At 38.1% G+C, this 27,919-nt stretch overlaps 1 protein-coding gene across 1 annotated transcript in view; it reads right to left on the reverse strand.

Moving 5' to 3' along the window:
- LOC150077148 (uncharacterized) overlaps positions 1–22,276 on the reverse strand; it is a 370,624-nt gene extending 348,348 nt beyond the window's left edge. The window contains exon 1 of the mRNA XM_090385790.1: positions 22,167–22,276. The gene's annotated coding sequence lies outside the window, so the exon portion shown is untranslated. The remainder of the gene's footprint in view (positions 1–22,166) is intronic.
- Between the last annotated feature and the right edge of the window lie 5,643 nt (positions 22,277–27,919).

Raw genomic sequence — 27,919 nt, forward strand, 5'->3', positions numbered from 1 at the left:
CCAAGGAGGAAGTCTTTGTGTGTGTGTGTGTTAGATGCACAGACTGTGAGGAAATTAGGTGCCAACTGAACATTCTGATGGGCATCTATGAGAGTTCGAGGTGTAGGGTAGGTGCCTTCAAGGAAATTAATAAGAGGGGCCCATCAAGCTCTCAGCTACCCAATTCAACACCAGAGCTCACCACTGTGCATCAGACAACACAATGGCAATCTCCAAGGCAGAATGCACTGATCCCACAGGAACTAGTTATCGTTGGTGACTATTGTCAAGAAGACAAGAAATATATTATGCAAAAAGGTTAGATGGAACAGGACCATGGTATGTCTGGGAGGGGCAAAAGTTGATGACGTTGTAGAGCAGATATCTTTTAAGGGCACAAAAGGTGATATCATTGTACATGTTGGCACTAATGACATTAAGTGTAGGAGATCTGTGGATTTACTTAGTTGTTATGTTGTTATTTGGTTTTTAGGAGCATTAGCAACTAAGGCCATATTGCTCCGGGAAATGCGGTGGTCATTCCCTGACCTTTCCGCATCCTCCGTATTTGGTGGTCACGGGCTTGAACCCCGGTCTAATCAAGAAGCGTGTGCTATGCACTGCTGCTCCTGCCCACCTGGCTACAGAGGTGCCTGATTCACTTAGCAAGTACAGTTCAATGTTGAAAAAAAGTCGCGAGCTAAGGTTGAATTTGAAAGTGTCTGCAATTCTGCCCAGACACGATAGGAGGGAATATATGAGAGCATTGTCACTCAATTTGGCCCTGGAGAGATTGAGCAAGGCTCATGGGGTAGAATTTTTTTCAGTGTGGTCTGTGCTTGCTAACAGGAGAGACTGGTTCTACATGGATGGGATACACTTAAACAGAAAGGGTGCAAGAATATCTGCTGATGCTATTGAGGCAGTGTTAGGTGGGTCAGAAAACTGCTAGCTTGGGGGGGATTCACAGACTAAAAGATTAACAGTAGCCGCAGGCAAAGGCTAAAACGATTCTTGCACTGCTTCTATAGTAACAAGCAACAGCCTAGAGAGCAAGTTGCTGGAGATTTCAAGGGCTGCTGGGCGTCATCATGGAACAAGTAAATACATGGGTTGTGTTAGGGTAACTAAGAGTAAGAACAGGTGCATGTATACTTGCATGTATACCAATACTAGAAGTATAATAAATAAATTTGATGAATTTGAAGTGCTGATCAAGGCATCAAAGGCAGACATTGTTGGGATATCAAAGACATGGTATATACACACATATAGGGTTGTTAAAATTAAAGTATCCCTATGTAGAGAGCTCTGGAGAGAGAGAGTTCTAAGGCTCGTACTGAAAAGAAATTTGGACAACAGGTACAATAAAGAATGCGCTTGCTATTTATTGGAAAAAAAAATTAGTTACAAAATTTGTGACTGTATGGCACGTAACTATCTTAGTTACGATTATGCAAATAACCTACGTTATTTGCATAATCATAAGTTATTGCCACAGTGCCACTACTCAGCTCTACTGTACTGTATAAAAGCAAAGCAGTCTCTTCAAAATCATACAATAGATGTTTGCCTGCACTACAGCAGCAATGGCAACAACGTTACAGGAAAAGGCACTATTAGTGAAGCTGTACTATCAAAACAGCAACAATGTAGCTGCGGCTATCAGAGAATTCTGGTATCAGAAGCACATAAGGCGTGGACTGTTTGTGCTGTCTGCAAAATGATTGCAAAATTTGAAGCAACAGGACATCTTAGTGTTCAACCAGGTAGAGGTTGAAAACAAGTGGACTCCTCTTGTGTTGAAGGTGTGGCTATGGCTGTCGTGGATATATCAAGTCAGTATGGTAGTGCAAGTATGCCAGCTGTTTCTCGTGAAGTGGACATACCGTATTCCAATGTAAGGTTAGTAATGTGTCAGGTGTTGCGGTACTATCCTTACAAGATGCACATGCTACAGCAGCTAAAGCATGGTGATGCAAATATTCGTTTCAAATAAGCACTTCAGTTTCTTGTGCAAATGACAGTAGATATCACTTGGCCATGGAACATCCTTTGGAGTGAGGCCCACTTCTGCTTAAATGGACAATTGAATATGCACAACTGTCGCATTTGGGCAACGGAAAACCCTCGAGTTATCCAAGAGGTCCCGTTGCATTCTCCAAAAGTGACAGTGTGGTGTGGATTTACGGCCACATACATGATTAGGCATATTTTTTTGAACAGGTAACACAGACTAAACCCCCGCACCTGTTCCGTCACTGGACAGTGATATTATGAAACGTTGGCAAATTTCGCAATACCAGAGCTGCTGCTGTTGTTGTTGTTTTTGGTTTTTAGGAGCATTAGCAACTAAGGCCATATTGCTCCAGGATATCTGGTGGTCATTCCCTGACCTTTCCGCATCCTCCGTATTTTGTGGTGAAAGGCTTGAACCCCGGTCTAATCAAGAAGCGTGTGCTATGCACTGCTGCTTCTTCCCACCTGGCTACAGAGGTGCCTACCAGAGCTGCAAGAATGTGTGTGCCTTCAGGATACCATATTCACCGTTGTATCCAAAGATTGCTAAGACAACACTTTACAGACGAACAGGTCATCAGCCGTTGTTTCCAGACATCTTGGCCACCCTGATTACGGGAACTCACACCGTGCGACTTCTGGTTGTGAGGTTTTTTGAAGAACCATGTGTATCAGGAAGGAGGTCAAACTCTGGCAGATCTGAAGGACAGCATTAGACGTCATGTGTTGGCTATTCCAGTTGCCATGTTACGTTCTGCTGTAGAAAATGCAGTTCTTGGAATGGAAACTGTTGTTGACAAAAATGGGGGACATACTGAACAATTGTAGCACTGCTCAAGTGATTTGTATTACTACAGTGCCATATAGTGACAAATTTTGTAACTTTTTTTTTCCAATAAATGGCGAGCACATTCTTTATTGTACCTGTTGTCCAAATTTCTATTCAGCATAAGCCTTAGAACTCACCTCCAGAGTCCTCTACATTGGGATACTTTAATTTTAACAAACCTGTATATAAGCAGTGCAGAATTGGAATTTGGGGAGTACGATATGTACAGAAAGGATAGACAGCGTAGGAAAGGAGGAGGGGTTATGTTATTAGTTAAGAAACACACAATCTAAAGAATTGCATCCAGTTGACGGGTGGAAAGCGCAATGTTGAGTCAGTTTGGTGTGACATAAACACTGGGAAAGGGAAAATTAGAGTAGGAGTGCGTTATAGGGCCTAATGACTCTGATGAATACAAAAAATTGAAGACATAGAGTGGGCCAGTAAATAAGAATGTCTTGTAATGGAGAATTTTAACTTTCCAGATAGATGGGAGCTAGTGGGTTAGTCACTCGCACACTAGCAAGACTTTTGGGGATTTATTGGAGGATTGTTTTCTACAGCAACATGTTCGAGGGGCAACCAGATGGGGTAATACTCTTGATCTGATTATCAGCAGTGATGACTCATGCATTCGGAATGTGCAGATAAAGAAACAACTATGTGACAGTGATCACAGTCTACTGATGTGGGATTTACTTAATGAGTAACTACCATCAAGGGAAGGGTTTTTGTAAAGCTGCCTACAGTAGTTTTTGACTACAGTAGTAGCTGACTACAGTAGTCTCAAGCAGTTTTTAAATTATATACAGTGGAATCAAGTGATGATGTTAAAAACAGTGAATTCTAAATGGGAAACCTTCAAGGAATTAATCTTGGAAGCTAATAGGCTTTACATACCAACTAAGAAATACTTTTCAAGATTTAGGCCTAAATGGATATCAGATGAACTAAGGCCCGTGGTAGAGAAGAAAAATGCGTGGGATGCATATAAATTAGCAGATGACACAGAAGCCTATGGCAGATATAAGCTAGTCTGTAATCAAGTCACAAAGGAGATTAGGCAGCTAAAGGATGCAAAGAAAAACAACAAAGAGTTCTTTACCTATGTAAACTCTAGAAGGAAAGGGATGAATCAGATTGGCCCACTGATGTTCGTGGTTCGACTGTTCATGATCCTACTCAGATAGCTGAAAAACTGAATGAGTATTTTGCATCTACATTCACACATGATGAATTCTGTAAGGAAGGGGAGGCCAGATGTTTACTAAACTCTAACAGGGAGCTAAATGATTTTGTAATAATGGAGAACAAAGTGGAAGGGAAATTGTTGAAGTTAAACATAAAAAAGGCACCTGGGGCAGATGGAATCTATCAAGTTATATTGAAAGAGGCAGCGAGGGAAGTAAGCAAACCCTTAGCCATAAGGGTTCTTACAATACTGGTCAAAATCTTAATGCCGGTATTTCGGTATTTTTAATTTATGAAACCGGGACACCAGTATTAATCATCATCATCATCAGCTATTTTCAATCCACTGCAGGATGAAGGCCTCTCCAGCAACTTTCCAGTTCCTTCTGTTTTGAGCACTGGCCATCCATTTACTACCCACAAACTCGTGAATTTCATCTATCCATCTCTGCCTTTGTCTTCCAGATTTTCTTAGTCCATCTGTCATCATGTCTTCGAGCTATGTGTCCTGCCCAAGACCATTTTAGTTCTTTAGTTTTGATAAGAATGTCCATTACTTGGGTTTGCTGTTTCATCCATGTGTTTCTCTTCTTATCTAACAGTCTGATTCCCAATATAACTCGTTCCATTCTTCGCTGTGTAGTTCTCAGCTTCTCTTCCATTCTTTTGGTGAGTGCCCAAGTTTCACTTCCATAAGTCATGTTGGGGAGTATACATTGGTTCATTATTTTACGTTTCAGACAAACTGGGATATTGCTCTTCAGTATGTGACTATATTTCCTGAATGCTATCCATCCAAAATTTATTCTTCTCTTGACTTCCAGCCATTTATCATTATTACAGCTAATAACTTGTCCCAGATAAGTATATGACTCCACCTTTTCAATTACTGCTCCTTCAATCATTATTTCCCTTTCTGTGGCATACTTGTTCATCATTACTTTTGTTTTAGCCATATTCATCTTTAGTCCAAAATCCTTACTAGCTGTGCATAACTGATTAAGATTTTCCTCTAATTCTTTGGGATCGTGGCTTATGACCACAATGTCATCTGCAAATCGTAAATGGTTTAGGTACTCTCCGTTCACATTGACTCCTTTCTGCGACCAGTCTAATCTTCTGAAAGCTTCCTCAAGGGCAGCAGTAAACAGCTTCGGAGATATTGTGTCTCCTTGTCGAACTCCTTTCTCAATTTTAAATTTCCTACTGTCTTTGTCTAGTCTAATAAAGGAGGTAATAAAGGAGGTAGCACATCATATTTTCTTCAAAATCATAATATATGGAGTATCAATGCCTTGTCTTTCCAGTGCCTGAAACATTGCCTTATGCTGTATGGAGTCAAATGCCTTTTCATAATCTACAAATGCCAGGCATAATGGTGTTTTATATTCATTTGCTTTCTCCATTAGCTGTGATATTACGTGAAGGTGATCCATAGTTGAGAATCCTGTCCTAAAGCAAGCTTGCTCTTTCGGTTGATTCTCATCAAGTATTCTTTCTAATCTGTTAGTAATGACCCGTGTGAACAACTTGTAGATGTGGGATAACAAGCTAATTAGTCTATAATTTCCAATTTCTGATTTATCTCCTTTCTTATGCAGCAAAACTATGATTGCATTATTCTACTGCTTAGGCGTCACACCTTTTCTAATGCACTTTGTGAAGAGCTTTGCCAGTTTTTGTGTTATGTCTCTTCCTCCCAATTTTAACAACTCTACAGTAACTTCATCTTCCCCCAGGGCTTTCTGATTCTTCATTTTCTTCAATGCATGTTCTACCTCATCAGGAAGAATATCGGGTATGTCGTATGTCTTGCTACTTTGCAATCCATCTTCCCCACTGCTGGCATCAATCCTTCGCTCCTTGTATAATTCTCTATAGTAGTCTTCTGCTATTTGAATTATGCCTTCTCTGCTGTTTATAAGTACACCATCGCTATTCTTCAGTTTCAGTATCATTTGTCTTTCTATATTACTGCTCATGGCTGCTGATTTAAATCCTTTGTTTTCCCTTAATGCCTGTTCTACTTTTCTTGTGTTAAATCTTCTTATGTCCTCTCTGAGTCTCTTTCTAATGGCTTTGCATAACTCAGTATACTCAATTTTCTCCCTGTCAGTGTTTTTCTTGCTTTTCATTTGTCGTCTTCGGTTCATCATGACAAGCGTTTCTTGACTAATTTTTTCTTCTTTGGATTTCTTTTTTCCTATAGGTTTCTTGGGCTTTATGACTTTCAAAAAGTTGTAATATTCCTCGTCGATATCTTGGTCCTGAGCAGTCTGCAGAAGCTCAAACTTGTTCTTAAGTTCCAGTACATACGGCTTTTTCTCCTCTTCTGTTATCTCAAAGACCTTTGTATTATTTACTCTAGTCAGTTTTTTCCTTTCCTTTCCTACATCAAGTGTACATCTTACCATTCTGTGATCACTTCCAATATTTACCTTATTCAGGACGGTAACATCATTCACAATATATCTTCTGTTAGTGAGGATGAAGTCGATTTCATTAGTTGTTAATCCATTTGAACTCTTCCATGTCCACTTTCTGTTCATCCTTTTCTTGAAAAAAGTGTTCATACTGACAGTGCTTGAGATTCTGCAAATTCCACAAGTCTTTCACCAATTCCAAAATTTCCTATAGTTCCCCTTTCTGCGCTGTTTTGTCTTTTTCCAACCTTAGCATTGAAGTCTCCCATAATAATAGTGTAGTGGGTTTTCTGCTCATCTAGAAGACTCTCAATTTCAGTGTACATTTCTTCAACGTCTTCATCATCATGGCTCGATGTTGGTGCATAAATCATTATAATCTTTAGCTTGTACCTCTTAGAAATCTTGAGTATTAGTCTTGACACCCTTGGTGATGTACTTTTGAATTCCCAAATGTTGTTCTTAAAATCTTTATGGACCAGAAACCCAACTCCACCTTCACTCCTTTCACTGTTTCCATTGGTGTACAGCAGATTTCCACTTGATAAACTTATAAGTGATTCATTTCTTCTTCTTGTTTCAGCCAAACCAATGATATTCCAATTAACATTTTCTAATTCCTTTTCAAGCTCTAATATCCTGTCTTCACCGATGAGTGATCTTACGTTATAACAGGCCAAGTTCAGTTTCCGTGCATGGCAGCCTGGTCATACCCAGAGATTCTTAGCACCCTCTGCTTCCACTCTGATCCTCTCGCTGCCGTAAGAGGGAGAGTGAAAGCTGCTGGGGACTGAGGGCCATTTGTTTCATCGTGCTGTCATATGCTGGAGGGTTTGGTCTTTTCCTCTTCACGCTGACCAGGCGTCTTGAAGAGAACCACTCTACACTTTCGTTGCCGCCTAAGTGACGTAACAGGGCTTACCATCAAGAAGGTGTGCATGAGTGGATTTTAGGGAGGAAGGCGAACCGGACTTCTCCTAAATCTTCTGTAATAGAGAGATATTGGATCCATCAGTGTTTTAGGCTGAGTGTCTGATAACACACAGGATACCTGTTCCCCTCTAAGCCCCCCAGTATTAATACCGGTATTCAAAAAACAAACGTTTTTGTCAATAAATTTTGATGACAATAAGGTGCAATAAAGTAAGGAAAAAAACAAGTACTGTAATTACTTCAATTCATGTTTTAAATAAACTTTTATTGCAATAATAAATATTCTGAAAAAAAATCATTAATATACAGTTATTCTAAAAACAAAAAAATACATATTGTTACTGCAAAGTTTAGTTATGTTTAAGCATCCACACTACCTGTCCGAACGAAGTGAGCTCTTAAGAAACATAAGCAATCAATAGTATGATCATTTAAAATGGATCTAATTTTGGTACGTACAGTATTTGATTAGCAGCAGAAAACGCCCTTCCGGATTCTATTCTGGTACTATTGGACTGAGATAATCGTAGACGATCTCAGTCCATATTTTCTAGGCTTTGAACTTTTTTAGCATATTTTTGCTAAACTATTTTTGCTAAAAAAGTTCAGTATTTCATCAATTTCCGACTCAAGTTCATCTTTTAAAATCTCATTGCTGATGCTATCGAGGCAGTGTTAGGTGGGTCGGAAAACTGCTAGATTGGGGGATACAAGGACTAATAGATTAACAGTAGCCACTGGCAGAGGTGAAAGTGATTCTTGCACTGCTTCTATTGGAATGAGCCGCAGCCTGCAAAATAAGATGCAGGATATTTCAGAGACTGCTGGGAATCATTGGGATACAAGTAAACACATGGGTTGTGTAAGGGTAGCTAAGAAAAAGAACAGGTGCATGTATACTTGTGTGTACACCAATGCTAGGAGTTTAGTAAATAAATTTGATGAATTTGACGTATTGCTCAAAACATCAAAGGCAGATATTGTGGGGATTTCAGAGACATGGTGTCACACAGATATAAGGAATGCAGAACTGGAATTTGGGGAGTACAATGTCTACAGAAAGGATAGACAGGATAGGAAGGGAGGAGGGGTTATGCTATTAGTTAAAAAACACATAAAATCCAAGGAAGTGAAGCCAGTCGACATCGCTGGACAGTGCAGTGTCGAGTCAGTTTGGTGTGACATAAGCATTGGGAGATCAAAATTGAGAGTAGGAGTGTGCTATAGGCCTAATGACTCTGATGAGTATAATAAGAAACTGTTCGGAGAAATAGAGTGGGCCAGTAAATCAGAGAGTCTTATAATGGGGGATTTTAATTTCCCAGATATTGACTGGAATTTGGGGGCTGGTCACTCACACAGTAGCAAGGCTTTTGGGGATTTATTGGATGATTGTTTTCTACATCAGCATGTTCGGGAGGCAACTAGAGGGGGTAATACTCTTGATTTGATTATCAGTAGTGATTCTTCATGCATTAAGAACCTGCAGATAAATGAACCACTAGGTGGCAGTGATCACAGTGTGCTGAAGTGGGAGTTACTCAAAGAGGTAACTACCATTAGGGGTAAAGGGAAGGGGTATTGCTTTCGTAAAGGCGACTACAATGGACTGAGACAGTATTTAAATTCTATACAGTGGGATCAACTGATGATATTGCCAACAGCAATCTAAGAAATATTATTCAAGGTTTAGGCCTAAGTGGATGTCAGATAAACTAATGAGACATATGGCAGAGAAGAAAAATGCATGGGATACATACAAATTAACACATGACACAGACGCCTATGATAGATACAAGTTGATCTGTAACCAAGTTACAAAGGAGGTTAGGCAGGCGAAGGCAGATTACGAGAGATCCTTGGCAAGGGATGCGAATAAAAACAGCAAAGAGTTCTTTACTTATGTAAACTCTAGAAGGAAGAGGATGAATCAGATTGGTCCACTTGAGATCGATGGGTCAACTGTTGATGACCCTGCTCAGGTAGCTAACAAACTAAATGAATATTTTGCATCGACATTCACACATGAGGAGTTATTCAGCGAGGGGAATGCCAGAGGTGTATTCAACTCTAGCAGTAAGCTAGAGAATCTTGTAATAACTGAGAGCAAAGTGGAGGAGAAATTGTTGAAGATAAACACGAGAAAGGCACCTGGGGTGGATGGGATCTATCCAGTTATATTAAAGGAGGCAGCAAAGGAAGTAAGCAAACCCTTAGCCATAATTATGAGAGCTTCCTTGGACTCAGGGGAGGTACCCATGGACTGGAGATGTGCAAATGTGACCCCAATTGACAAAGGGGGATCAAAGGCTGACACAAGTAATTATAGACCTGTGAGTTTAACTTCTGTTCCAGGAAAATTAATGGAGGCACTGGTTAAAGAAGCACTGCAGGATCATCTAGACAAGACTTCAGTTATAGCTAGGACACAGCATGGTTTTGTTAAGGGTAAGTCTTGCCTGACCAATTTGATTGGATACTATGATGCAGTCACAAAAGAACTGGATGCAGGGAATAACTTTGATATTATATACTTGGATCTTAGAAAGGCTTTTGATACTGTTGCACATGGAAGACTGCTGCACAAATTGGAGCAGTGTAGCATTGGAGGCAAATTGCTGCTATGGATAAAGGGGTGGTTGAGGGGGAGAAGACAGAGAGTGGTAATCAATGGACACTGCTCATCGTGGACTAATGTTATTAATGGAGTCCCTCAGGGTTCAGTGTTGGGTCCTTTATTGTTTTCTGTATTTATAAATGATATTGATGATGGTATATCAGGCTTAATGTCCAAGTTTGCAGACGATACGAAGGTTGGCAGGGTTATCAAGGACACTACTGACACTATGCTGCTGCAACAGGATTTGGAAAGGTTGAGCAGATGGGCTTCGAGGTGGCAAATGAAGTTTAACATTGACAAATGTAAAGTACTACATATGGGAAACAGCAACCCCAGAGCAACGTATCAACTGTGTGGTACTACACTGACAGTTGTAGAGAGTGAAAGGGACCTGGGGGTGGTTGTGCAGGCAGATATGAAGTTCTCTGAGCAGTGCAGACGGGCTGCAAGAGTAGCTCATGGTGTATTGTCAATGATATATAGGAATTTTTCTAGCAGGGATAAGGAGGTGATTATTCCCTTGTATAAGGCAATGGTCAGGCCACACCTAGAGTACTGTATACAGGCCTGGAGGCCTCATTTCAAGAAGGATGTAGAGCTTCTGGAACGAGTACAGAGAAGGGCAACTAGATTGGTGGATGGGACAAAGGGGTGCTCTTACGAAGAAAGGCTTAAGTTTTGCGAATTACAGTGTCTGGAAACTAGGCACCAGCGAGGTGATCTGATAGAGGTGTACAAAGCCTTGAATGGTTTGAGCATGCTCAATGCTGATGGGATTCTTCCTCTTGCTCAGAATAATCACCTGAGAGGGCATAAATTCAAATTGAGGAAAGACAGATGTAGGATAGATGTGCGGAAATTTGCCTTTAGCCAGCGGGTGGTTGGTAGGTGGAACAGACTTCCATCCCTTGTCGTGGAAGTCGATAGCCTAAATAAGTTTAAGGCTCAGCTGGACAGGTATTTCGAACGAACAGAGGGGTGAAGTGGAACTGGTTATTTTTATTTATTTATGTTACTTTTTTTTTTTTTTTTGGCTGATGCTGCATAAGCTTGCTTTCTTGCATCAAATGCCTCTACTAATGCTAATGCTAATGCTAATTGCAGTTGGGTAATTTCTTATTTTGGAAAGAATCTGTGGAACACTGATGTTCTGTTCCATGATGGTCTTCAATGGTTGAATTATGTTCATCATTTTCTGAAGGAGAAAGACGTTTTATTAAACGAAGTATAATATTCACTATACTATCTTTACTGAATCTGGGAGAGAACAAAGAGTGGAGATAAGGAATAAAGAAGAGAGCAAAGAGTGCAGTTAAGGAATTCTTCACATATATAAATGCAAAGAACAGAAGGGCACATCAGATTGGACCTTTATGTAATGGACGTGAGATTGTATTAGATAACATAGCTGAAGGTGCAGATGAACTCAACAGTTACTTTGTATCGATATCTATATAAAAAAACCCTTTGTGTTAATGAGAAATTATGGAAGTGAGTTGAAAAAATTAATTAATGATGTTGAAATTTCAAATGATTATTTAATGAGAACTTTTGTGCCTACAGGCGAGTAAGACTCCTCTGGTTGATGGCACATACCCTATAATCTTAAAGGAGATGGCAAGTGAGTACATTGAACCATTAAGGCTAGTCATGAAAGCAATACTGGACAGGAGCGATTCTGTTGGATTGGTGTAAATTGGAACATAAAAGCAGTTCTAAGAGTGTAATGGGAAATTACTGACCGGCCAGTCTAATTTCAGGAGTAGGGAAAATCATGGAGGCAATGATCAAGGGTGGAATTCTGTAGGATACACAGCATGGTTTTGTAAAGGGAAAATCATGTTTAACAAATCTGGTTAGCCATTTTGACAGGTCACTCGTGAGCTGGATTTAGGGAATAATTTCGACATTGTTTATTTGGACTTCAGCAAAGCATTTGACTCAGTCTCACATGAGTGGTTACTTTATAAGTTGGAGTAGGCTGGAATCATATGGAAAATCCTTAGATGGATAGCACGATGGCTTGAGGGCACCCGTCAGAGGGTCGTGATAAATGGTTATTCCTCAGACTGCGTTAATGTAAGTAGTGGGGTTCCCCAAGGATCAGTATTAGGACTACTGTTGTTTTTGATTATCTTAAATGATATCTATGAATAGAGGGATGGAAGGCATGAGGTCTAAACTTGCAGATGATGTAAAGATCAGTAGAATAGTTAATGTTGGACATCAAGCAGAGCTTCTTCAGAGTGACCTAGATAGACTTCCGAGATGGTAAGAAAAGTGGCAGCTATGCTTTAATTCAGCAAAATGCAAGGTTTCACACCCCAAAATAACTTATACACTTGGTGGAGTTGAACTAAAGTCAGTAGTGGAGGAACGGGACTTGAGAGTTACGATACAGTCAGATATGAAGTTGTCCAAGAATTGTGGACAGGTTGCAATGTTGCATGGTGTCCTATCGATGATTTATCGAACATTTGCTAGTAGAGATAACAAGGTCATATGATTTATGTGACTAAATTATAAACAATTATTTATTTTTTTTAAATTAGTACCGAAAAACCAGTATTTTTTGTATCAATACCAGAAAAAATTACCGGTATCCCGGTATTGTAAGCCCTAGGCAGGATCACCTAGACAAGACTACAGTAATATTTCAGACACAGCATGGGTTTGTTAAGGAGAAGTCTTGTCTAACCAGTTTGATTGGATACTACGATACGGTCACAAAGGAACTGGATGCAAAAAGTAATTTTGATATCATACATGGATTTCAGGAAAGCCTTTTGATACTGTTGCACATGGAAGACTGCTGTACAAATTGGAGCGGTATGGCATTAAATCCAAGTTGCTGCAAAGGATAAAGGGATGGTTGAGTGGGAGACAGCAGAGAGTGGTAATAAATGGACACTGCTCTACATGGACTAATGTTATTAGTGGAGTTCTCCAGGGTTCGGTGCTGAGCCCATTGTTGTTTTGTGTATTTATTAATGGTATCGATGAAGGTATATCAGGCTTAATGTCCAAGTTTGCAGATGATACAAAGGTTGGCAGGGTTGTTAATGATAGCTAAAACAGTATGCTACTGCAACAGGATCTAGAAAAGGTAAGTAGATGGGCTGAGAAATTGGCAACTGAAGTTTAATATTGACAAATTCAAAGTACTACATATGAGTAGCAGTAACCCAAGAGAAATGTACCAACTGTATGGTACTACACTCGGGGAGGTGGAGAATGAAAAAGACCTGGGGAAAAAGATGGGCTGCCCAAGCAGGTGATGGAGTTTTGTCAATGATACAAAAAATTTGTATATAGGAATTTTGCTAGCAGAGACGAGGTGATTTAACCTTTGTATAAGGCAATGGTCAGGTCAAGTACACCTTGAGTACTGCATACAGGTCTGGAAGCCTCATTTTAGAAAGGATGTAGAGTTGCTAGAAAGAGTACAGAGAAGAGCAACAAGGTTAGTGAGAGGAACGAAGGGGTTATCTTACCAGGAGAGCCTTAAATTCTGTAAGTTGCAGCATCGGGAGACTAGGCACTTGCAAGGTGATCTCTGACTGAGGTGTACAAGGCCATGAATGGGTTGAGCAGGTTCAATGCTGATGGGATACTTCTGCTTGCTCAGATTAAGAACTTAAGGGAGCATAGATCGAAATTGAGGAAAAATAGTTGAAAAATAGATTTGCAGAAGTTTGCCTTTAGACAGTGGGTAGTTGATTGCTGAACTAAATTTAAGGTTGAAATAGACAAACATTTGGAGTCACCGGATGGGTGAAATGAGTTTTTTTTTTTTTGTAGCTGATGCTCTATAAGCTTGCTTTCTTGCATCATATGCCTAAACTAATGCTAATGATAACTCACTTGAAAAGTTCTATTTTTAAGGTAATTCTCTATGACCACTGGGAGCTGACCTCGGATTTCTAGGATATACAGGTCTTCCAGAATGTCACACCAGGTGGTGTCAAATATTTTTTTTCAATATCCACACATACCATGACAACATATGCTTTTCAGATAAAGGCATTCCACGTGTCACACTCAGGTTTCACCATAAAGTCTACCATGGATCAGTTTTTACGGACGCCGTATTGATTACAACTGATGATTGAGTGAGATTCTAGGTACCATACAAGTTTATTGAGTATCATCTTTTCTAATGTCTTTCCCGAGCATTTGGTAAGGGATATCAGTCTATAGTTGCATGGATTCATCTAATCTTTTCCAGGTTTAGGAAAAGCTAGCACCGTTGAATGATGCCATGAGCAAAGATAGTAGCTTTCAGAGAAGATCCGATTCAGAAAAAGAAATAGGGAGTTCAATGCCTTTTTGTCTAGGTGTTGCAACATGAGGTAATAAATCCCATCAGGACCTGATGCCCCATTTGTTGATTTGTTTAGAAGGTTCTAGAGCTCCAAAATTGTAAAGGATTGATTATATAGAAGTGATGAAATCTTGTGGTGAAATTTAATTTGCTTTGCTCAGCCTTGTTGTTGAAAAGATAGTTTGTATGCAGATATATCTGAGATTTGTGAAAAATTTTCTGCAAGAGCATTGGCTATTTCAACTGGAGATAAGTCGTGCCCATTCCATCTCAGTATTTGAGAGGATATTGGTAGACTTCTACCATTCAGTTTTTTTTTTTTTTTTGATTTTATTCCAATTATTTTACTGTTGGTATTCTTCATTATAGTAGAAGCAAACAATCCAAGAATCTTCTTTAGCCTTTATCCTTACAGATCGTGCTGTTGCTTTACATTTTTTGAAATTTCTAAACTTCTCAGCTTTTTTGACTAATTTGAGTTACGATGATGTGGTCACAAAGGAACTGGAAGCAAAAAATAATTTTGATATCATACACTTCAATTTCAGGAAACCTTTTGATACTGTTGCATATAAAAGACTTCTGAACAAATTGGAGCAGTATGGCATTTAGGGCAAGTTACTGCTATGGATAAAAGGATGATTGAGTAGAAGAAGACAAAGAGTGGTAACTCTTTGTCTTCTTCTACTCACTACAAAGAGTGATGAATCGGCACTGCTCTTTGCAGCCTAATGTTATTAGTGGAGTCCCCCAGAGTTCGGTGTTGGGCCCATCGTTATTTTGTATATTTATCAATGATATTGATGACGGTATATCAAGCTTAATGTCAAAGTTTTCAGATGATACAAAGGTTGGCAGGGTTGTTAATAACAGTAATGGCAGTGTGCTAAAACAACAGAATCTACAAAAGTTAGGCAGATGGGCTGAGAAATGGCAACTGAAGTTTAACAGTAATAAATGTTAAGTACTGCATATGGATAACAGCAGTGGTGAGCTATAGTGGGCTCACGAGAGCCCATTGTTATTTTTTTTTTTGAAAATTTGCGCATTGTTGAGACGATCATTTATTTTACAAATAAAATCCTGAATGCAATTATTGAGTATCCAGAGCCGAAACTACGGTGGGGCCCCATTCCCAGAATTTTCGTGGCTTAATCAGTCAGTTACGTATTTTAAAATGCTTCATTTTTGATTTAAATACAGTCAGACCTCTGTTTAACGAATTTCTTTATAGCGAATTTTTTTGATTCTCCCTTGGTAATTACATTTAAAATAGTTTCCGTTGAATGAAGAAAATTTCCATGTAACAAACAGATTAGGAGAGACAACTTTGTATGCACTGTTCTGACCTCTGGCCTTTAGGCAATTTAAATTTACTGTTTCACAATGTTAGTGGTGTCCGTAAAACCTATGCAGTCACATACCAAGAAGTCACGCTAGTCAATATGCTTTCCATAGCCAGTCAGAGGATTAAGAAGATTCTCGACACAGATTATAGCCTCTGGTCAACGTGTGTTGTGGTTCCCCTTTACTCCAACAAACGGGCATATGTTTTTCGGAGAAGTGAGTGATCCATGCCTTCCAGTAAATTTCTCCTGTCTATGTTTGCATGGTCACAGTAACTGAATATCTGTGTGATTCTGACATTTTCACTGTATTCAAAGAACTAGTGAGAGAGTAGCAATGTGGGGGGGGGGGGGGTATTGAGGCAACTAAGATATTACATAAACTTTACGAAGATGAAATGTTGGCAGATTTCGAAACTTTGTCGAGCCTTTCACTGTGTAGAAAATGTTCTAAAATATAATGGCATACAGGCAATAATTAAAAAAAAAAACTGTATCACCAATCTCCAAAAAACTAGCACGAATTAAGAATGACTGCTAAAGAACTTGATGTGGAAACTATAAAGATCAGTCATGTGTTCGGGCCACGATGAGCAGCTTTTAGCTTGCGGACGGCAATTGTGGGTTGGAGGAATCATCCCCCTTTGTGCAAACATTTTGAATCAGAAGTTAAATATTCCGGATTATTAAATTGACTTTTAAATTTGGAATTTCTTACTCATTTAGCACTAATGATCGACATCCTGCAGGAGCTGTTTTTTTTACCTTTCAGGTTTTTAAATTTTTTTTTTAGATAGACCTAGGAACATTTTATACATTCATTTATATGCATGGTTAAGGGGGTAAGCCGGATCTGTCCACCCCCCTAAATCCACCCCTGACTCAAGATAACATACCGGTCACAAAAAAATGCATCACACCTCTATTATTATTATTAGCCATATGGTGCAAGGAAGCCTGAGGCTTATGCTGCACCAGCCAAAAAAAAAAAAAAAAAAATTCCAGCATTAACCTGAGAGAGAGAGAGAGAGAGAGAGAGAGAGAGAGAGAGAGAGAGAGAGAGAGAGAGAGAAGTAGAAGGGAATCACCAAGAAGACAAGAAAGAGAAGAATGATGATATCCAGCTCAGGATCCTGGGTTTGCCAAGCCCATACTCACCAAATGTAAGCCCCTAATCACACTATTAGTGGTGCGAGCGTGGGAAGCACCTCTAGTGGAAGCCACGGATGACGTCATTTCCATGACCGATCAGATTTACTCGGTAGAAAGTCGAAAAAACTGCGAGCCCATTGTTAAAATATTCACAGCTCACCACTGGATAACAGTAACCTCAGAGTAACATACCAACTGTGTGGTAGTACACTCAGAGTAGTGTAAAATTAAAAAGACCTGGGGGTAATTATGCAGTCAGATACGAAGTTCTCTCAGCAATGCAAACAGGCTGCCAGGACAGCTCATGGTGTTTTGTCAATGATAAACAGGAATTCTGATAGCAAAAATAAGGAGATGATTATTCCATTGTATAAGGCAATGGTCAGGCCACATCTTGAGTACTGCATACAGGTCTGGGGGGCCTCATTTTAGGAAGGATGTGGAGCTGCTGGAATGAGTACAGAGAAGAGCAATGAGATTGGTGAGTAGAACAAAGGGGTACTCTTACCAAGAAAGGCTTCAGTTCTGAAAATTGCAGCATCTGGAGACCAAGCACCTGTGAGGTGATCTGATTGAAGTATTGAAGTATTGAATGGATTGAGCAAACTCAATGCTGATGGGATTCTTCCTCTTGCTCAGACCACAAATGAGGGGGCACATTCAAATTGGTTGCAGAACAGATGTGCAGAAATTTGCCTTTAGCCAGCAGGTGGTTGATTGCTGGAACAAACTTCTATCTGTTGTTGTGGAAGTTGACAGTTTAAATAAATTCAAGGAAGAAGTAGACAAACTATTTGGAGGGAATAAATAGATGAAATGGGAGGTGTTGCTTTTTTTTTTTTTTTTCTGGATGATGCTGTATAATCTTGCTTTTTTGCATCATTTGCCAATGCTAATAATTATTCATGTCTTTAATTTGATAATAAAATATTTTTGAAAAGTCAGTTGTATTCCAAATTATTTGCTGTTTTATTATTAATAGTTAGTGGTATGACTATAAAGTTTAGTATTCTTTTAAGAGAATACACAATAATTTTACTCTTTCAATGGTATGCTTGGTTCCAGGATCAACTCGTGTAATAGTGTTTGCACACACACAAAATATACAATTCATGGTTAAACAGCAGAAATGTAAGAATTTTCTGCTGTTTAACTAATTTCATTTAGTTAAACAGCAGTAAAGATGCATTTTTACTGAAAATTTGTTTAACTAATTTCATTTAGTTAAACAAATTTCATTTAACTAAATTTTCTGTCATTTGACAGTACCATTGATGTTTGTTAAACAATACTCTGAAGTACATATAATTAATTCATATATGAGATGCAAACCAGAAGTTTGCACCTTAGTAACGGTTCACTGCTTAGTAAAGCAGTGGGGCATTAGATACCATTGAACATTGTGAATTGGTGTAATGAGTTTCCCTTTTGCAGAAAAGGACATTGTGCTCTCATGCAATATTGGTGTTTTAGTGTGCGTCTGCTCAGTGTGGCTTGCAATTTGTTTTTTGCAGACATTAAGAAAAAGTAAATTTAATCAAATTTTGTCATAAACTCAGATCATAAACTTCAGAGACTTATGAAATGCTTAAACAAGCATTTGGTGATGATGCTATGGGTAGAATACAAACTTTTCAATGGTATTCATGCTTTCAAGGTGGCCAAACTTCAATTGAGGATTTTGAGTGCTCAAGTTGTCCATCAAGTTGGATGGACAGCATACAATTAATGATATTTGGATCTATCATAGGGTACATGGAGATGCATTTTTACTGAAAATTAAACATAACTGCTGCAAAATTTGCACCCTATCTGATGAATGACGAACAAAAACAGAACCGGCTTTCTGCATGGAGGGACATGTAAACACAGGCTAGAAAGGACAGACACTTCCTTCCAAGGTCATAACAGGAGATGAAAGCTAGGTTTTATATCCAAAAACAAAGTAGCAACCTTCCCATTGAAAAAGTCCATCATCTCCAAGTCCAAAAAAGGTAAGAGAGGTTATTGTTATTTGGTTTTTTTTTTTTTTTTTTTTTTTTAGGAGCATTAGCAACTAAGGCCATATTGCTCCGGGATATGCGGTGGTCATTCCCTGAATGACCTTTCCGCATCCTCCGTATTTGGTGGTGACGGGCTCGAAGAGAGGTCAAGATCAAACATCAAGGGCATGCTGACCATTTTCTTCGACAATGAGGGATTTGTTCACTGGTTCAGCAGTGTTTAGCCAAAAATAAAATGGTGATGGTTCCCCCCATTCCCAAAAAGAAAATGCAATTAAAAAGATGAAGATTCGAAGGCATCATGGAGAGTCAAGCTGAATTTCAGGAAAAATACTGGAGAGTATCATCGTGAGTTCAAGAGATGCTTCAAACAGCAGAAGTGCTGGGATCAAGATAATAATAATTATTATTATTATTAGCCATATGGTGCAAGGAAGCATGAGGCTTATGCTGCACCAGCCAAAAAAAAAAAAAAATTTGAGTTCCCTGGGGGTGGGGGGGGGAAACAAGAGTCGGAAGTAGAATCACCAAGAAAGAGAAGAATGATAATATCCAGCACAGGACCCTGGGTGTGCCAAGCCCATACATAATAAATAATAGTAAAAACAATACATACTCACCAGATGTGAGCCCCTGGGGTTAATATTCAAACAATGTATTCAAACAATTCAAACAAATTTAAACAATGGTCACGGTATTATAAGACTACTATAATTTCACTATATTCAAACAATACAATTTTTTACATAAATATGCTACCTTGCTTCCTCCAATCAACACTTCAAGATTGCCTACACTTGACCCATCGTAATATTTTTATTTACAATAGAAGATATTGAAACACTAATGGTTGAAATATTTTTTTTTTGGAAATCTGCTTCATTTAAAACATTGCTATATTCCTTTGAGTGGTAGTTAATATTCATGTTAAATGCAGTTAGAAAGGAGAAATCTATAACAAACAATGACAAAACAAAAATATGAAACTGTGGTCAAGACTGAAAGAAAAAAATAATAAAAAATAAAAATAATTTTGGAAGTGCAATACAACTAGCTTAATGGCAAGGAAAATGACCTCAACAGTGAAAAGGTCTGCAATGTTAAACCATTAACAGATGAGAAAATTTAAATGGCATAAAATGTAAATATTTCATGCTCTTTAAATTTCATGAAGCCCTTATGGATAAAATGGCAAAACTTTTTCCACATAAAACCAAATGTACTAAATAGTAAAAATAAAATATATGTTTCTCTGATATTACCATTTAAAAAGCATATATATTTAGATAATATATGATTAAATTTGGAAACTAAATTTATTTAATTCATTATTTGTTTGAATACTCCACAGGCAACAGTATTCATTGGTTAGGATTCAAATGAAATTCTTAAAAGCTGTATTTTAATATCCTAATGTTCGAAAAATCCGTTTTGTCTTTCTACAGTGGAAAAGTATATGAAGTACAGTATATATAATTCTACACTAGGACAATGCTATAAATATGTGAAAAACTAAAGGAAGTTTTTGTTAAAATCGAACAAATATACAATCTAAAATTTTGCATCTTTTACCGAAAAGTGTTTACTGTTTTTTTTTTTTTTTTTTAATTTTAATAAGCATGCATTTAACAAACATATATTACTGCCTACATAAATTTTTCTTCTTCTTTCAGTGGATTATTACTGACTTCTACCAACTGTTTAAAAATTCAGTAGAAAACTGATTATATACGAGGGTGGGCAGAAAATTAATTCCTCTTACTGCATAACTTTTGAAGGAACAAAGATCAATCAAAAAGAAAAAGTTGTCTTTAATGTGGTGTATCATTTTCATACAAACGTCCCACATAACTGGATTCATTCTGCAGAGTACTTAAGTTTTTGTATGCCCTACAAGTAATATTTACTCAGCTGAGAGGCTAACCACCTCTTTGTGGGTGCTTTAACTTCTTCCTCAGAGTCGTATCTTGCTTTGGAGTTGAACTTATCTTCAAATCCCAGCAATGAAACTCTTGCCAATGTTGCACTGCTGCAGTGAGACTGTGCATTGTTGTGTTGAAGCACCATTGCTTCAACATGACAACACTTCTTACTTCCAGGCTGTTGTGCAACAATAATATCTCAACATACCAGCTTGCACTGAATGTGGTCCCTTTAAAAAAAAATTGACTTTTGGTCAGTCAGTATTTAATAACTGCTCGCTGCCTGAACCATGTGTTCAATTATGCTTCCATTTAAAACAACATAACTTATAAACAACTAATCACAGGGAAACATTATTGCACAAACAGTAACTAGGCACTACTAGCTACATGAAAAACCTACATGAACATCAATATATTCATGTGTCAGTACTTGCAATGCCACCTGGTGCTGAGTTTCTGAACTAAGTGGCATTTCTTTACAGCTGCCCTCCCACATAAACATTTTAAATATATTAATTTTTTTAAAAAATACAAACTCTATATTTTCATATATTTTATTCCTATGCCTGGAAATGATTTATAGGAGTAAAATATATGAACATTTAGAGCAGTCATTTTTACACATTTCTGGAAAACATAAAAATGAATTCTTCCTACCATAATTTCTTTAAAATATAAGAAAAAAAATTTACAACAGAAATATGAACTTACACAATATGTTGTGCAATCAAATTAACAATAAATATATGTACGCTAAAAAAGAAGTTGAATAAAACTGTCCCTTTAATATTAGCATTATTTTAAAATAATTTTGACATTACAAGGTTTAAACATTTAAATATATACTATCTTCTTTTATTTTTTATTTATTTTTTTTTCCTATCCAATACTTGATAATTCTGGTTACTACCATAACGCTGAACAATGAAGTGTACACAATTTAATTTCATTCAGAATGCTTTCCTTTCATATACATTTTGCATGCTGAGACATCTTGTGTTAGGATTTCGATCTAAGAATTTTGCATCATAAAGTAATACTTAATGACGATATTTTCAGTTCCAATATATAAAACAAATAAATAAAAATGACTAATTTGTAGTTTTCTTTTTTGAAAAGGGGTGTCTTACATAATAAAGAAAATACGATCATAAAATACTGTAATTCTTAGGTAGCATTCCTTAAATAAAAATATTACTTCCTGCTTTCTCCCCAATGAACGTGTTACTTAAATCTGAAAGACGTTGATATGAAGCTACTTTTTTGTATTATATATGATAATTCTTATTAAGTAATCATAAGCTTGTCTAAATGCAACAATATCATCCAACCGAAAAAGAAATGTTTACATTTTATTTATACGTAATCTGTTGAATGTAACGTACTAGTAATCAGTGGATTTTTTGGATATTTTCAACTTACCATCATACACCATGTTCCTCTTAAATATCTGTAAACTCCTTTACATCTCTTACAGAATTACTCTGTATTTATAAAAATTTCATATAAATCACTTACAAAATTTAACTAGTATTAAAAATACCAAATATCTATCTATGTGTTTAAATGACCACACAAACACTTCTGAAAAATTTACAATAACTCACTAAAGATGGCGGTTCAGTCACTAAGCTGGTTGTTTGTGTTATATCTTACACGTCATTTTGATAAATCTTGTTATGAAATTGCAATACGGTACAGTACTTCGAACTATATACACTAATTTACTTTTACTCAATTTCTTTGCAGATATCAAATACGCTTGTTTAATAATCGTTTTTACTTATAATTTCAAAATGTTTAAAGTCTGTTCCTGTTGAAAATCCGGCATTAAATTTAATGATCGTCATAAAGTGTGTGTGGCTGCCAGCTATGTCAGGATCGCTTCAGCCAAGTGGTAAAATTTAAAGAGCAAACCAAGCTGTTGATAGATTTTGAATGTTTGTGGTCGTATGTGTTAGGCGCCATAACAATTAAGGATACGAAGCGTCAACACTAGCATAGGGTGTCTGTAATAGAATGTCTTCGGTCGACGTACTTGTTTTTAGGACGAAAAAGTTAATCCCTCATTCAAGACCAACTAACTCCAGGGTCTTGAGCTGGATATCATCATCTTTTCTCTCTCTCTCTCTCTCTCTCTCTCTCTCTCTCTCTCTCTCTCTCTCTCTCTCTCTCTCTCTCTCTCTCCCCCCGGGTAACTCGGGAATCTCTTTTGGCTAGTGCAGTATAAGCCTCAGGCTTCCTTGTACCATAGGGCTAATAATAATAAAAACTTAACGCTACTCGCAAAAAAAACCAATACGCCTTTTCCACACAGTGTGAAGGTTGTTAGATCACAACAGCGATCTCGAAACTTCCGCATCGTTTGGATTACAACGACGATCCTGTTTTTAGCATAATGAATTGAAATTTTCCCTTATGGGCAGCACAGTTAATATAAACAAGTCCTCCCAACCTGGTGGAAAAGACCTAAGTTCCAGTCCCAACAATACGCAAGGAACTTGTATGGTTCCTTTTTCCAACCTGGCTGAGTTAATCGGTCTCGAGTGAGGGTAGTGTTTTCTCACGGAAATTCCAGATTTTGGTCTAGCAAACCAACTAAAGAACTCACGAAATATACAGATAGGGTATGCAACACATGGTGCATAAAATGCAAAACATGGAATAGGTGCAATAATGCAAGGATTAATGAAGTACATGGTGCAATATAACAATAGTAATAAGAATTTAGGCGCATCAGGACTATGGCTAACTGCGCTCTATATACTGTGTTGTCTGAGGTTGATTTTTTGTTTTCTGAACGAAAATTCAGAGTTTCTGGGAGGAAAAATCATGCTATCCTCTCCTGAGACGAACTAAAACAACCACGTTGTGAAAAAGGTCCATAAAAATTCCTCATGTCATCGACGGGATTCGAACTCAGTTTTTTCCACACGGTGTGGAGAGGATGGCGCGTTTACCAACTGTGTTATCGACGAGGGCAGGTGAGGTGCAATATAGCCTGAGTTTATGATTCACCTAAATCCAACAACAACAACAATAACAGTTTTTTTGTTTTTTTTTTTGGCTGCTGCTGCATAAGCTTGCTTTCTTGCATCATATGCCTCTACTAATGCTAACAGAACGTAGAGCTATCTTTAAAGGAAAATCATGTTCAACCAAGATGATAAAAAAAAATACTATATTAGGGTTACCCGTAAATGATTACATTAACCCGTATTCGTGTCTGTAAATTGCGTGTATTCTCTGGTCGATTTGCCTGTTTTGCTGGACGAAAAAACGCCAGTTTCTGAGGGAAAAAACCATGCTATCTACGCCTGAGACCGACTAACTCAGCCACGGAGTGAAAAAGCCCACTAAAGTTCCTCGCGTCATCGACGGGATTCGAACCCGGGCCTTTTCCACCCGGTGTGAGAAGAACGGTGACGATACTACTGTGCTACCCACCCAGAGTAGAAAGATGATAAATTGTTTAAAAACTTATTTTCAGCATTCACTCATGACTTCGGAGATACCAACGATGACATATAAATACAAAATTTTTCAATCATCGCTGTTGCCCATTATTCAAACAAAGAGCAATATGAATTGCAAGTTGGTTATTCACACATTGGCCGAAAAAAAAAAAAAACGAACTTCTATTCAGTATCGAATTGGGAATCCTTTATTTCGAAAAATAGCAAGAATGCACGTGGCATGGATAATACGTGGTGTTTTAGTGAGATTTAGTCTTATTGTAACTATCCTTCCAACAAAATATTGCATAGCTACGACAAAGTTGAAGGAAGGGGATTCGCTGCTGAATAGTTCTCTCCGACATATCACACTGTGCTGTACGATAGACATCACGTTAATGTGGGGAAGCAGGGAATATGGTGGAAATCTGTGTAATACTTTCCGAACCATTCTTGCATAATGCGTTTTTGCGTTGTTAACTTGGACGTAACTTTCAGGATACCTCGTGGCGGGTATTGCTACCAAGTACACAGAGTGATTATTATTATTTATTGTAAACGAATTCTCTTGATAAATAAAATTGTATTGTGTTGTATTATTATTATTATTATTATTATTATTATTATTATCAGCCATATGGTGCAAAGAAGCCTGAAGCTTATGCTGCACCAGACAAAAAAGAAAATTAGTTACCTGAGAGAAAGCAAGAGCTCAGAACCCTGGGTATGCCAAGCCCAATCGCTTGTGTTCATTAGTTGACTTGTCGTTTAATGAAAGAAAAACCAAGTTTCCGGGAGTAAAACCTTTCACCCCTCGCCCTAGACCGACTAACACAGCCAGATTTTGAAAATGCTCCATAAAAATTTCTCGCATCATTCACCAGCATTCGACCTCAGGTCTTTTCCAACTGGTGTGGGGAGGAAGGTGATTATACTCATTGTGCTGCCGACAAGGGCTCTCGGATACATGCAGTGTCCTAAAAAACAAAACATCCCTCCGATTGCGGGCCATCGTCTGGCTGTGAAAGATACAAATTTCAGGTTTAAATGTGATCAACATAAACTCGGAATTAATTTGATATTTGCACGAAGAACGTTGAACAAATGAAAATCTAGTTCTTCCTTGAATCCATTTCGGTTATCAACTTCCACAATAAGACGTGGAAATGTCTTCCAACAATCAACCACTCGCTGGCTAAAGGCAAACTTCCGCACATCTATTCTGCAACAATCCTTCCTCATTTTGAAATTATTTCCTCATGTGCATAGTCCGAGCAAGAGGAAGAATCCTACTAGCATTGAGCTAGCTCTCTCCGTTTTAAGCCTTTACACCCCAATCGGATCTTCTCGCAGGTGCCTAGTCTCCAGACGCTACAATTTGCAAAATGGAAGCCTTTCTTGGTAATAGCACCCCTTTGTTTCCCTGACCAATATCGCTGTCCTTCTCTACTCTCGTTCCATCAGCTCTACATCCATCCGAAAATGAGGTCTCCAAATCTGTATGCAGTACTCACGATGTGGCCTGACTATTGCCCTCTTCAATGGGACAATCACCTTACCCTGCTAGCAAAATTCCTGTATATCATTGACAAAACCCCATGAGCTGTTCTGGCAGCCTGTCTGCATCGGTCATAGAACTTTATATTTGCCTGCACAATTACCCCTATGTATTTTTTATTTTCCACTGGCCTGGAAAATAAAAATGACCTGGATGTAATAATGAGAATGACAAAACTGTCCGAAAACAACATCATCCAGCCATCTGTACTAGGCCCATAAATTGGATGTTTTTTTCTGGTCGGTTTGCCGGTTTTTCTGGAGATAAAACCCAGGAGGAGATCCTTGCTTTCCTTGACTTAGACCTACGTACTTAGCGTATGTGTGAAAAAATTACCATAAAAGTTCACGTTATAGACAAGATGGGAATAGAAGCTTTTCCCAATGGGTGCATGCATAGTGTTAGGATTAGTCGCCCCCTGTGGTTTTTCACATCTGTGTCGTTTCACATCTCTGAAAAAATACACCACTAGTGTAAATGCCAGGAAAGTGTTGTGTCTTGAATGTGTAGTATATCTTGGGTTCTGTTGTTATGTCCTAGCATTTGGCAGCGGGGCCGATGGTGGGACCCCAAGATGCCCGCATACACCACTAGGAGGGATCCAGGCAGCCCATTATTCTCTGGATTGTTGCCGCCAGTGTCACCTAAGCTCTTGGACGAAGACAAAAGTAAATAAATAGCGCAGAGCATTATGCTTTATGGAGCAGAAATATGGACAGTGAATAAAAGGCAAAATTGCCTGCAACAGAAATGGACTACTGGAGAAGAACAGCAGGAAAATCGAGACTGGAAAAATAAGAAATGAACAGATTCGACGAATGATGGAAGTGAAAACTGATATAATCCAGGTAATTGAAATGAAAAAAACTAGGTGATATGGGCATACCAGAAGAATGGAAAAGGATAGATTTACAAAAGTGATTATGAATTGGGTGGCACTAGGAAGAAGGAAGAGAGGAAGACCAAGGTAGGTGTGGATGGATGGAGTCCATAAATGCATGGAAAGACGAGGACTAAGAGAGGAATGTTCCACAGGCTTTTCCGTCATATTATGCTCTTGCCTATCAATATACTCGTGAATCCTCGCTATAGCAAGTCAGCACAATATCATGTGAATTCCAGAAAAGCCTGGGTTTCGAATGATCTATCTAGTGGTTCAAATTAGGACAAAATCCTGCGCCCTCAAGTCTCACTCAACATGTCACAGTGAGCGTACTCGCAGCGACAGAATTGCGTTGTGTTTTTCATCCCGAAACAACTCTTAGCTAAGGGCTGGTTCGAAATGCCGCCATAAATGATTCTTAAAATAATTATTGTTCAGTGAATTGTATGTAATTTAGGAAGAATGATCAGAACGCAAAATAATAACAAACAAAATAAGGTTTATTTAACATATATGTATACAAGTGAGTACAATATAACTGGTAAATAAGTTAGATTAATTGGTATTTAATTGTTAGACAAATTAATTGAATGCAAGCATTATCTTGCTGTTAGCTATATTACAATGTTGTAATATTCTTCATATGGTTTTTCCACTAATTCCTTAGCAAGTACAAAATAATTAGTGTTTGTCAGAGCATACCACTGTTCAAAATATGAAACAGGTAATTATATTATCTTAATAGTGTAATTAGTAATTGACAATTAAATTAATAAGTCGCATTATCATTAAAGTTGAATACTAAGAAAATAATACAGTTGTCGGGGTATATTTATGTGAGGAAAGGTGTCTTATAAATGCATTAAAACGTATGCAGGTAATAGGTTGGCTTTTGGGTGATTTAATACAGTTTGTTATTAAACAATAAGGGTTGTCTTACCCGAAAATATTCTGCAACGCCTCGGGGGGGGGGGGGAATCTGTTCCAGACATCAATATAGTTCTTTTCTCATCTTTTCCTATTAATTATTAATTTACCTCTTCTTCACATAATGACAAAAATCGGCCAAAACTATTACTACTCTTTCTTCAGTCATGTCTTGCACAAAGATAACTGTGTCTGCCCCTGTCTGTGTCCGTCTGTCTTTCTGTTCTTCCCCTTTCAAATATATCTATCCCTGCATCGCTTCGGGGGGGGGGGGGGTGAGAAATAAATTGATACTGTACCATGCACGGCCTCGTAGTGACAATTAATATCTTTATAAAGGTCTTGTTATGCA

This window comes from Mastigoproctus giganteus, chromosome 12, assembly GCF_048544385.1.
Source record: "Mastigoproctus giganteus isolate SK-2022 chromosome 12, ASM4854438v1, whole genome shotgun sequence".
NCBI lineage: Eukaryota > Metazoa > Arthropoda > Arachnida > Uropygi > Thelyphonidae > Mastigoproctus > Mastigoproctus giganteus.